The following is a 10,930-nucleotide window of genomic DNA, read 5'->3' as shown; positions in this document are numbered from 1 at the left end:
ATAATCTTACTTCCATTATCAAACTTTCCTTAAACAAATTTCGGGACGAAATTTCTTTAACGGGTAGGTACTGTGACGACCCGGAAATTTTTGACCAAATTTAAACTTAATCCTTAAATGAATTAATGTTTCCGACATGATAAGCAAAGTCTGTTAAGTTAAAATTCAAAAATTTGGAACTGTGTTCATGTAACCTTCGAATTTTCCGGACGATTCACGAACCACTATTTGTAAATAAGATATGTATATAAATATATGTATATATTTGAGATTGATATTTACATGATTAAATGTTTCTAACATGTTAAGCAATCAAACTTGTTAAGACTTGATTAATTAAAACGGATTTAACATAAACGTTTGACCACCCAGTTTGTTCGACGATTCACGAACGTTAAAACTTGTAAAAATGACATGATGATATATATATATATATATATATATATATATATATATATATATATATATATATATATATATATATATATATGGACATATATATATATATATATATATATATATATATATATATATTTAACATGGTATTATGATAAGTAAGTATCTCATTAAGTATATTAACAACGGGTTATATACATAAAATGAGACTACTAAATTAAGGAATTTGAAACAAGATATATATGTAACGGTTATCGACGTAATAACGTCTTAATTAAAATAAATACATATGTATTGTATTAAGATATATTAATAAATTATGTTTAACATGATATAATTATAATTAATTATATCATTAAGTGTATTAACAATGAACTATATACATAAAAACAAGACTACTAACTTAAGGGTTTCGAAACAATATATACATGTAACGATTAACGACGAAATAACGACTTAATTAAAATGTATATATATGTATTGTATTAATATGTATTGATAAACTTTTGAAAGCCTTAAGAACATATATAAAAATACATATACTTAACAAAAATGCTTACAATTACATTCTCGTTCATTTTCATCAACAATTTTACTCGTATGCACCCGTATTCGTACTCGTACAATACACAGCTTCTAGATGTATATACTATTGGTATATACACTCAATCATCAGCTCCTTAGCAGCCCATGTGAGTCATTAAACATGTGGGAACCATCTTTTGGCAACTAGCATGAATGATTACACAAAATTACAAAAATATTATAAATCATTCATGAATTATTTACATGAAAACAAAATTACACATCCTTTATATCTAATCCATATACCAACGACCAAAAACACCTACAAACACTTTCATTCTTTAATTTTCTTCATCTAATTGATCTCTCTCAAGTTCCATCTTCAAGTTCTAATTGTTCTTCATAAATTCTACAAGTTCTAGTTTCATAAAATCAAGAATACTTCCAAGTTTACTAGCTCACTTCTAGTCTTGTAGAGTGATCATCCAACCTCAAGAAATCCTTGTTGTTTACAGTAAGATATCATTCTAAATCAAGGTAATACTCATATATAAACTTTGATTCAATTCCTATAACTATAACTATCTTAATTCGAGTGATAATCTTACTTGAACTTGTTTTCGTGTCATGATTCTACTTCAAGAACTTTCAAGCCATCCAAGATCCTTTGAAGCTAGATCATTTCTTGTCACTTCCAGTAGGTTTACCTGCTAAACTTGAGGTAGTAATGATGTTCATAACATCGTTCGATTCTTACTTATATAACTATCTTATTCGAAGAAATTAACTTGTAATCACTAGAACATAGTTTAGTTAATTCTAAACTTGTTCGCAAACAAAGTTAATCCTTCTAACTAGACTTTTAAAAATAACTAAACACATGTTTTATATCTATATGATATGCAAACTCAATAATTTAAAACTTGGAAACACGAAGAACACCGTAAAACTGGACATACGTCGTCGTAGTAAAACCGGGGGCTGTTTCGGGTTGGATAATAAATAAAAATAAACTATCTTAGACTTTGATTTAAAGATTTGTATTTTGGGAAAATAATATTTCATATAAACATGATAACATATCCAAAAAATATGGTTAAACTCAAAGTAGAAGTATGTTTTTCAAAATGGTCATCAAGATGTCGTTCTTTCGACGGAAATGACTACCTCTTTCAAATATGGACTTATAACCTGAAAATCCGACTATAAACCACTACTTTTTCAGTTTAGTTCTAAATACTACAGTTCGTTACGAAACCATAGCAATTTGAATCACTCAAAACCGATTTATAACGAAGAAGATATGGGCAAAACAAGATTGGTTAGAAATCATGAAAATAGCTACGGGATTATTTTGCAAAAATCTATACTAACCATGTCCTAGCTAACTTTTCTTGTATTATACATGTATTTATACATATTTTCTTATACTATACTAGTCTTGGTTAATCGTAAGACACGTGTACACAATATGTCGAGATAACTTCAAAGACAACAGTTTGTACAGTGGGTCGTGATTAAACCTTAGACAATATATTTACAATACGTCAGATAAATCGTAAGACACATGTACACAACACGTCGAGATAACTTCAAAGACAATAGTTGTATAATGGGTCGTGATTGTGTCTTAGACAATATATTTACAATACGTCAGATAAATCGTAAGACACATGTACAAAACACGTCGAGATAACTTCAAAGACAATAGTTGTACAATGGATTGTGATTGAGTCTTAGACATTATATTTACAATACATGTTGATTATTCCAGGGTGATGTATTAAACTATATATATGGACTACTAACGTTGGACTGCTAACATTGGACTACTAACATTGGACTACTAACGTTGGACTGCTAACTTGGCAACTTAAATCATCAACACGTAAATAAAAATATGATTCGAATATATTTATCATACTTTGATATATATGTATATATTTGTTATAGGTTCGTGAATTGATCTGTGGCTAAGTCTGATTTTCGACGAATTGAAAATCTGTTAAAGTGAGTTTCATTATTCCCTTTTATTATATTTTTGGGCTGAGAATACATGCGCTGTTTTTATAACTGTTTTACGAAATGGACAAAAGTACTAAACTATATTCTATGGTTGGATTATGAATACCGAATATTGCCCCTTTTTAGCTTGGTAGCCTAAGAATTAGGGAAATGGCCCCTAATTGACGCGAATCCTAAAGATAGATCTATGGACCTTGACAAGTCCCATTCGGGGTACGAATGCTTTAGTACTTCGATTGATATATACTGATTGCGACGGCCGGTATATAGCATGCAGATTGCGAAATGCCTGTATGCGGGGGATATTCTATATGCATCCTGTTAGTTCGGTTACCAAGTGTTCACCATATGAATGATTTTATCTTTATGCAGATTGCGAAATGCCTGTATAATGATTATGGAAATGAAAATGAAAATGAAAATGAAAACGAAAATCTTGTGGTCTATTAAATTGTTGGAAATGAATATTTATGATAAACTAATGAACTCACCAACCTTTTGGTTGACACTTTTAAGCATGTTTATTCTCAGGTATGAAAGAAATCTTCCGCTGTGCATTTGCTCAAATTAAAGATATTATGTGGAGTCATTCTTGGCATATTTCTAAAGACGTTGCATTCAAGTCGTTGAGTTCAAAAAGATTATATTATTAAGTAAATGACAGATTAAGTCATTTAAAGTTTGGTTATATTGTAAAATGGTATGTATACTTGTCAACTATCGTTGTAATGAAAGTTGTCTTTTAAAAACGAATGCAATGTTTGTAAAACGTATCATATAGAGGTCAAAACCTCGCAATGGGACCAAATGTTATTGTATTCATCCATATGGATTTGGACGAGCCATTACACGAGTTCCTCCTCACCAGACCCATATATTAGAAACATGTCCTTAGTCCTCCTAAGGTATTTCAATATACTTTTAACCGCAATCCAATGACTGTTTCCTAGGTTATTCTGATATCTACTTGTCAAGCTAAGAGCACATGACACATCCGGTCTAGTTCATATCATTGCATACATGATTAACCCAATAGCAGATGCGTACGTGACTTTCTTCATTCTCTCTTGTTCATCTTTTGTGGTGGGGCACTGAGATGAACTGAGAAGTTTTCCGTTTTGAATAGGTACCAAACCTTTCTTAGAGTTCTCCATCTTGAACCTTTTCAAGACTTTTTCAATGTATGCACTTTGATTCAAACCTATCAATTTCTTGGATCTATCTCTGTAGATCCCAATCCCCAAAACGTATTGTGCTTCTCCAAGATCCTTAATGGAGAAGCATTTACTTAACCAAGTTTTAACACCTTGCATTGCCGGAATATCATTTCCAAATAACAATATATCATCCACATATAGTACAAGGAACATGATTGTGCTCCCACTAGCTTTCTTGTATACACAAGTTTCATCACCATTTTTAATGAAGCTGAATTTCTTGGCCTCCTCATTAAAACGATGATTCCACATTCTAGATGCTTGTTTCAATTCGTAGATTAACTTCTTTAACTTACATACTTTGTTAGGATATTTTGGATCAAAAAAACCTTCAGGCTGAACCATATAGACATCTTCCTCAAGATATCCATTTAGGAAAGCGGTCTTGACATCCATTTGCCATATTTCATAATCATAATGAGCAGCAATGGCAAGTAATATCCTAATAGACTTTAGCATTGCCACAGGTGAAAAAGTTTCATCATAGTCAACCCCTTGAGTTTGAGTGAAACCTTTTGCTACAAGTCTAGCTTTATATGTATCCAAGTTTCCATGTATGTCGGTTTTCATTTTGAAAAGCCATTTACAATCAACTAGCCTTGAGCCAGTAGGTTGTGCAACAAGTTCCCAAACTTGGTTGTCATACATGAATTGCATCTCAGCGTTCATGGCTTCCTGCCATTTATCCTTATCAATCCTTGATAAAGCATCTTGGTAGTTAGTTGGTTCATCCAAATCAACCACATAGCAACCATCCATGAGAAACCCATATCTCTCAGGAGGATTACTAATCCTACCAGATCTGCGAACGTCTTGTGTATTTTGATAATCCATTTGATCACTCTCAACATTTTCATGTTGAGTGCTAGTGTCAACCAATTGTGTATCATCTATTTGATTTTGAACCTCTTCAAGATCTATCTTCCTCTCACTAATTCCTTCCATTAGGAACTTAGTTTCAAGGAATTCAGCCTTTCGAGCAACAAATACATTTTGCTCGGTTGGATCATAGAAATAGTATCCCATATCATCCTTGGGATATCCTATGAAGATACACTTCGTGGATCGAGCATTCAACTTATTAGGGACGTAACGCTTAGGATAAGCTTCACATCCCCATACCTTTAAGTATGATAGAGATGGAGGTTTTCCAAACCACATCTCATGAGGAGTTCATTCCACTTTCTTGGTTGGGGCCATATTTAAAATACGAGCCGCGAAGCATAGACAATAACCCCAAAATGATAGAGGTAACGAGCTTCTTGCCATCATAGATCGAACCATATCCATTAGGGTTCGGTTCCTGCTTTTGGAAACTCCATTTAGTTGGGGTGTTCTAGGAGGAGTGAGTTGCGAGATAATCCCACAACCTTTAAGATGATCTTGGAAAGCATCGCTTAGGTATTCACCTCCTTTATCTGTACGAAGTACCTTGATTGTCTTGTTGAGTTGATTTTGTACTTCATTTTGATACTCTTTGAATGCCTCAAAAGTTTCATCCTTATGTCTTAACAAGTAGACATATCCGAAACGACTGAAGTCATCAATGAAAGTAATGAAGTATCTTTCACCATTCCTAGTTATGGGCTTAAATGGTCCACATACATCCGAATGTATTAATCCCAATAAGTCCTTAGCCCTTTAATAGGTCCCTTTGAAAGGTGCTTTAGTCATTTTGCCTTGTAAACAAGATTCACATACATCAAACGAGTCTAGTTCATTTGATTTCAAAAGTCCATTCTTTTGAAGTGTATGCATTCGATTCTTGTTTATGTGACCAAGGCGACAATGCCATAAGTAGGTATCACTCAAATCTCTTTTGAGTTTCTTGATGTTTGCATGGAACATTGAGCTATTGTATAATGTGTCATCATGAACCAATTCATAAATACCATTCAAAAGCGAAGCCTTGAAATAGAACACATTATCTAAAGAAACATGGATATCATCATTAATGAAATTAAGATTAAAACCACATTGTTTCAAACGGGATACAGAAATAATGTTTCGAGATAAATCGGGTGCATACAAAACATTTTTCAAAATAAGCTCCAAACCACTTGGAAGCTTCAAAATAAAGTCTCCTTGATCTACTACTTGCACCTTAGCTCTATTTCCCATGAAGAGACTTGGTGTTCCCGCTTCTTGTCTACTTCTTTTGAACCCCTGCATAGAATTGCAAATATGAGTTCCACATCCTGTGTCTAATACCCATGTATTAGAAGAAGTAATACTAAGCTCAACGTATACCATATATACATTACCTGAGGTTTGCCCTGCATCCCTCTTTTCTGTCAACTCCTTTAGGTAGATCGGGCAGTTGCGTTTCCAGTGACCCATCTCACTGCAACCAAAGCACAGATCTTCCTTGGGGTTTTCTTTACCAGCAACCTTTTTCTTCTTGTTATTGTTGGTTTGGGTAACCATCTTCCCCTTTCCCTTGCCCTTGCCTTGGTAGGCGGGTCCTTTCCTCTTAGCCACCTTTGGCTTAGAAGTGTTATTGTTTTTGGACCCGCCTCCATTGATCATAAGCATGAGTGAAGCCCTTTTACCCATGCTTGCTTTGGCTGTCTTAAGCATGACATGTAATTCGCCAATGCTCTTATCCCAACCATTCATGTTGTAATTCATTACAAATGTGTCAAACCTTTTTGACAAAGAATTAAGGATAAGGTCCGTGGCTAATTCATTAGACACGTTGCAATTTAGACGGTTCACTCGATCAATTAGGCTTTTCATCTTAAGGACATAAGATGAAACGGATTGGGATTCATCCATACTACATGCATGAAGCGCTCGAATCGTTTCGAAGCGCTCGACACGAGCTTGTTGAAGGAACATCTCCTTCAATTGTGTGATCATGTCGTATGCACTATGATGCTCGAAATCCTTTTGGAGTTTTGGTATCATAGTCCCAAGCATAAGGCAAGAAACTTGCACCGAATCGGTGCGATACTTATCCCAATAAGCCATGCCTTCCGTATCATCCTCGTTCGGTTTATCGGGAATGGGGTCTTCCAACACATACACCCTATCCTCTAGTTTGAGGACAATTCTTAGATTGCTAAACCAATCCATGAAGTTCGTATGGTTGAGTTTTTCCTTTTCGAGGATTGACCTCAACGATAGGTTGTTAAAGTTGATTGGTGCATTTGGAATGTTGTTGTTATTGGCGACCATCTACAAAATTTAACAAAGTTGTTTAAGTATTAATTTTAATTTAACAATCAATACCCTTTAAATCCAATTGATATTTATTAAATTTTAGAATCCAACGGTAAACCAAATTTCGGTTAGGTGACCTTTATCCCGTCATTTGATTTAGCTAGGTAGTCATTATATGACAATTGCAATCCTTTTGCAACTTCGGTGACCCTTTTGCATGGCATATTTATCCCATCAACTCCTATTTGTTCTTCATTCTTCGGTGACCCTAAGTTCATGATTTCCAAATCAAGTCGTCCTACTTGCGTAAACGTGTAAATTTAACATACAAATGGTTAGGGGACCTTTATCCCACAAGTGTGCGAAATTCACCTTAATCATATTAGTTTGCTCATAACGGTTAGGTGACCTTTATCCCGTTATGAGTTCCCTAATATGTTTAAGTGTCATACAAAAGGATGGCGTTTAACTTGTTTGCCTTGTTAATAAGGGATTTTAATTTTTCATTATTTCTAGTTTAAGAAAACTTTTATGCCATACACCAACATGCATTTAGTGTATGGTACTTATGAAAAACCATTTTCATGTCTTGTAATTAAGCCAATTACTTGATATAAACCATTTTATATATGTGATCCTTTTCATGTTCTTAATATGTAGAGACCCGTCCTAATCCATCCGGACGAAGTCCATATCGATTATAAACGATTCGCAACCGTTGATTACATCGCGAGGTACTTGACCTCTATATGATACATTTTACAAACATTGCATTCATTTTTGAAAAGACAATCTTTCATTACATCGAAAGTTGACAACATGCATATCATTTCGTAATATATTTTACTATAATTGACTTAATAATAATCTTGATGAACTCAATGACTCGAATGCAACGTCTTTTAAAATATGTCATGAATGACTCCAAGTAATATCTCTAAGATGAGCAAATGCACAGCGAAAGTTTTCTTTCGTACCTGAGAATAAACATGCTTTAAAGTGTTAACCAAAAGGTTGGTGAGTTCATTAGTTTAACATAAAATAATCATTTCATAATTTTAATAGACCACAAGATTTCATACTTTCATTTCTCATAAACATACGTCCCATGCATAGAGACAAAAATATCATTCATATGGATTGAACACCTGGTAACCGACATTTACAATATATATATATAAGAATATCCCCATCATTCCGGGATCCTCCATCGGACATGATATAAATTTCGAAGTACTAAAGCATCCGGTACTTTGGATGGGGCTTGTTAGGCCCAATAGATCTATCTTTAGGATTTGCGTCAATTAGGGTGTCTGTTCCCTAATTCTTAGATTACCAGACTTAATAAAAAAAAGGGCATATTCGATTAGATAATCCAACCATAGAATGTAGTTTCGATTACTTGTGTCTATTTCGTAAAGCATTTATAAAAGCAACGCATGTATTCTCAGTCCCAAAAATATATATTGCAAAAGCATTTAAAAAGAGAGCAAATGAAACTCACAATACTGTATTTTGTAGTAAAAATAATATGACGATATTGAACAATGCAGGGTTAGCCTCGGATTCATGAACGTATATAATTTATATATATTAACACATATAATCATAATCAATTAAGTTTATATATTAATACTTTTCTAATTTATATGATATGTTAAATAATAAGTTTATTATAACTATTTTATATATTTTAACAAAATACATAATCATTTTTATAATAGTATTAGTATCTATAATCTAAATGTTTTCATAATCATAACCTTACTAAAATTTTAATATTCATAATAATGATAATAATAATACTATTAACAATAAATATAACAATAAAATAATAATAATGATAATAATGCTAAAAATAATAATAATACTTATATTAACAATGATAATAATAATAATAATAATTCTAATAATAGTTATAATAATGATTCTAATAATAATACTAATAAAATAATAATAATAATAATAATAATAATAATAATAATAATAATAATAATAATAATAATAATAATAATAATAATAATAATAATAATAACAATAATAATAATAAAATATATAAAACAAAAATGATAGAATAATAGTAATAATTATACCATTATCATTATCATCACAATATCATCCTATGATCATCATCATCTCACGATCCTCGCATCATATCATTTTTATCATCATCATCGTAATGGCTTCCTTATCATCAACATCATACATAACCGTATATCATCATTATTATCGAACCTCATCTTCATCGTCGATCACATCATCATCTAACATCTCCCTCTTCATCCACGTTTAACATATCCTCATCATAACACCATCATGGTCATTACCATCACTAACCTCTAATATCATAATTATATCCATCATCAATTATCTAACAACATTTTCGTAACTTTTTATCATGTTATCATCATATTTATTATCATCCATTCTATCATCATCATGTATGTCGCAGTAACATCATCATCACCTTTATCGTTAATAATCACCATCATCATTATCATTATCATCAGTACATGTAGTGCTATCGTGTACATTAACTATCATTCATCGTCATCATAAATCACCATACTATAATCATCATCGTAATCCTGTTCTCCATACCCACGACTTATTATCATGTTTGAGTAACATTAATGGGCCTTTGATATGGTCAAGGTGTGTTGATGGGCTTTAGTTTGTGTACAGACCCAACTTATTTATAAATCCAATAGCAGCAGCCCAATCTTTGAACTGCTAATTCCATACGGCCCATCATTAGAATTAGGATTAGAAACAGAAAAGAAAATAGCGGGTGCTCAATCATATCGCAAGAAACCATTTCAGAAACATAAAAAAATAAATAGGCTATCGAACATCTGAGTCCCACTAGTCGGCCATGATGTAATCATATTGTCCCACAAGCATATTTTAAGTGCTTTGAATGGTAATTCAAATAATTAACTAGTATTGCTTCTTTTCTATTGCTTTGTATGCTCCACCAGCGCACCATCTTTTCTCTACTTCTATACGTCGATCACAGAAGAGAATAGCAAGGATTGGAGTCTACTATGGTGATGGTTTAAATAGAAAATAATATCAGTAGTTTGCAATAGTTTTTACGTGGTTGAATTGTGATCGTGGGATTATGGTGTTGGATATGGTTAGCCGGAAAAATAGAAAAATATATATATATATGTATATGCTGTAGCAGTAGCATAATAGGTGGCGGTTTGGTGGTAATTTCGAAACAAAAAAAAATGGTTAATGGTGGTTTACGGTGATAATAGTTCTCGATTTAGAGTGGTGCTAATGGTGATTGGATGGTGATTGTGGTTGTGGTTGACGGTTTGATCATAATGGAACGATGGTGGTATTTATCGACGGATTTAGATGGTGGTGTTTGCTTAGTGTTTCTCGGCCATTACAGAAACGAGTAGTAGGTGGTGGTAGGCTCTAGATGACAGCGGGATGTGGGGTTTAACAAGAACAAAAGCGAGAAAGAAACAGAAGGAAGAAAATAGGTGTTGGTGTTTGTTTGGGTGATAACCAACTGTAAAGACAGTTCGCAAAGAAGGGTAGTCCATGGTGGATATTTGGTGGTAGTGGCGATGTAGTGATGGAGG

Source organism: Rutidosis leptorrhynchoides, chromosome 11 (genome assembly GCF_046630445.1).
Source record: "Rutidosis leptorrhynchoides isolate AG116_Rl617_1_P2 chromosome 11, CSIRO_AGI_Rlap_v1, whole genome shotgun sequence".
In the NCBI taxonomy this organism is placed as follows: Eukaryota; Viridiplantae; Streptophyta; class Magnoliopsida; order Asterales; family Asteraceae; genus Rutidosis; species Rutidosis leptorrhynchoides.
Note: the sequence above shows the minus strand (reverse complement) of the source record.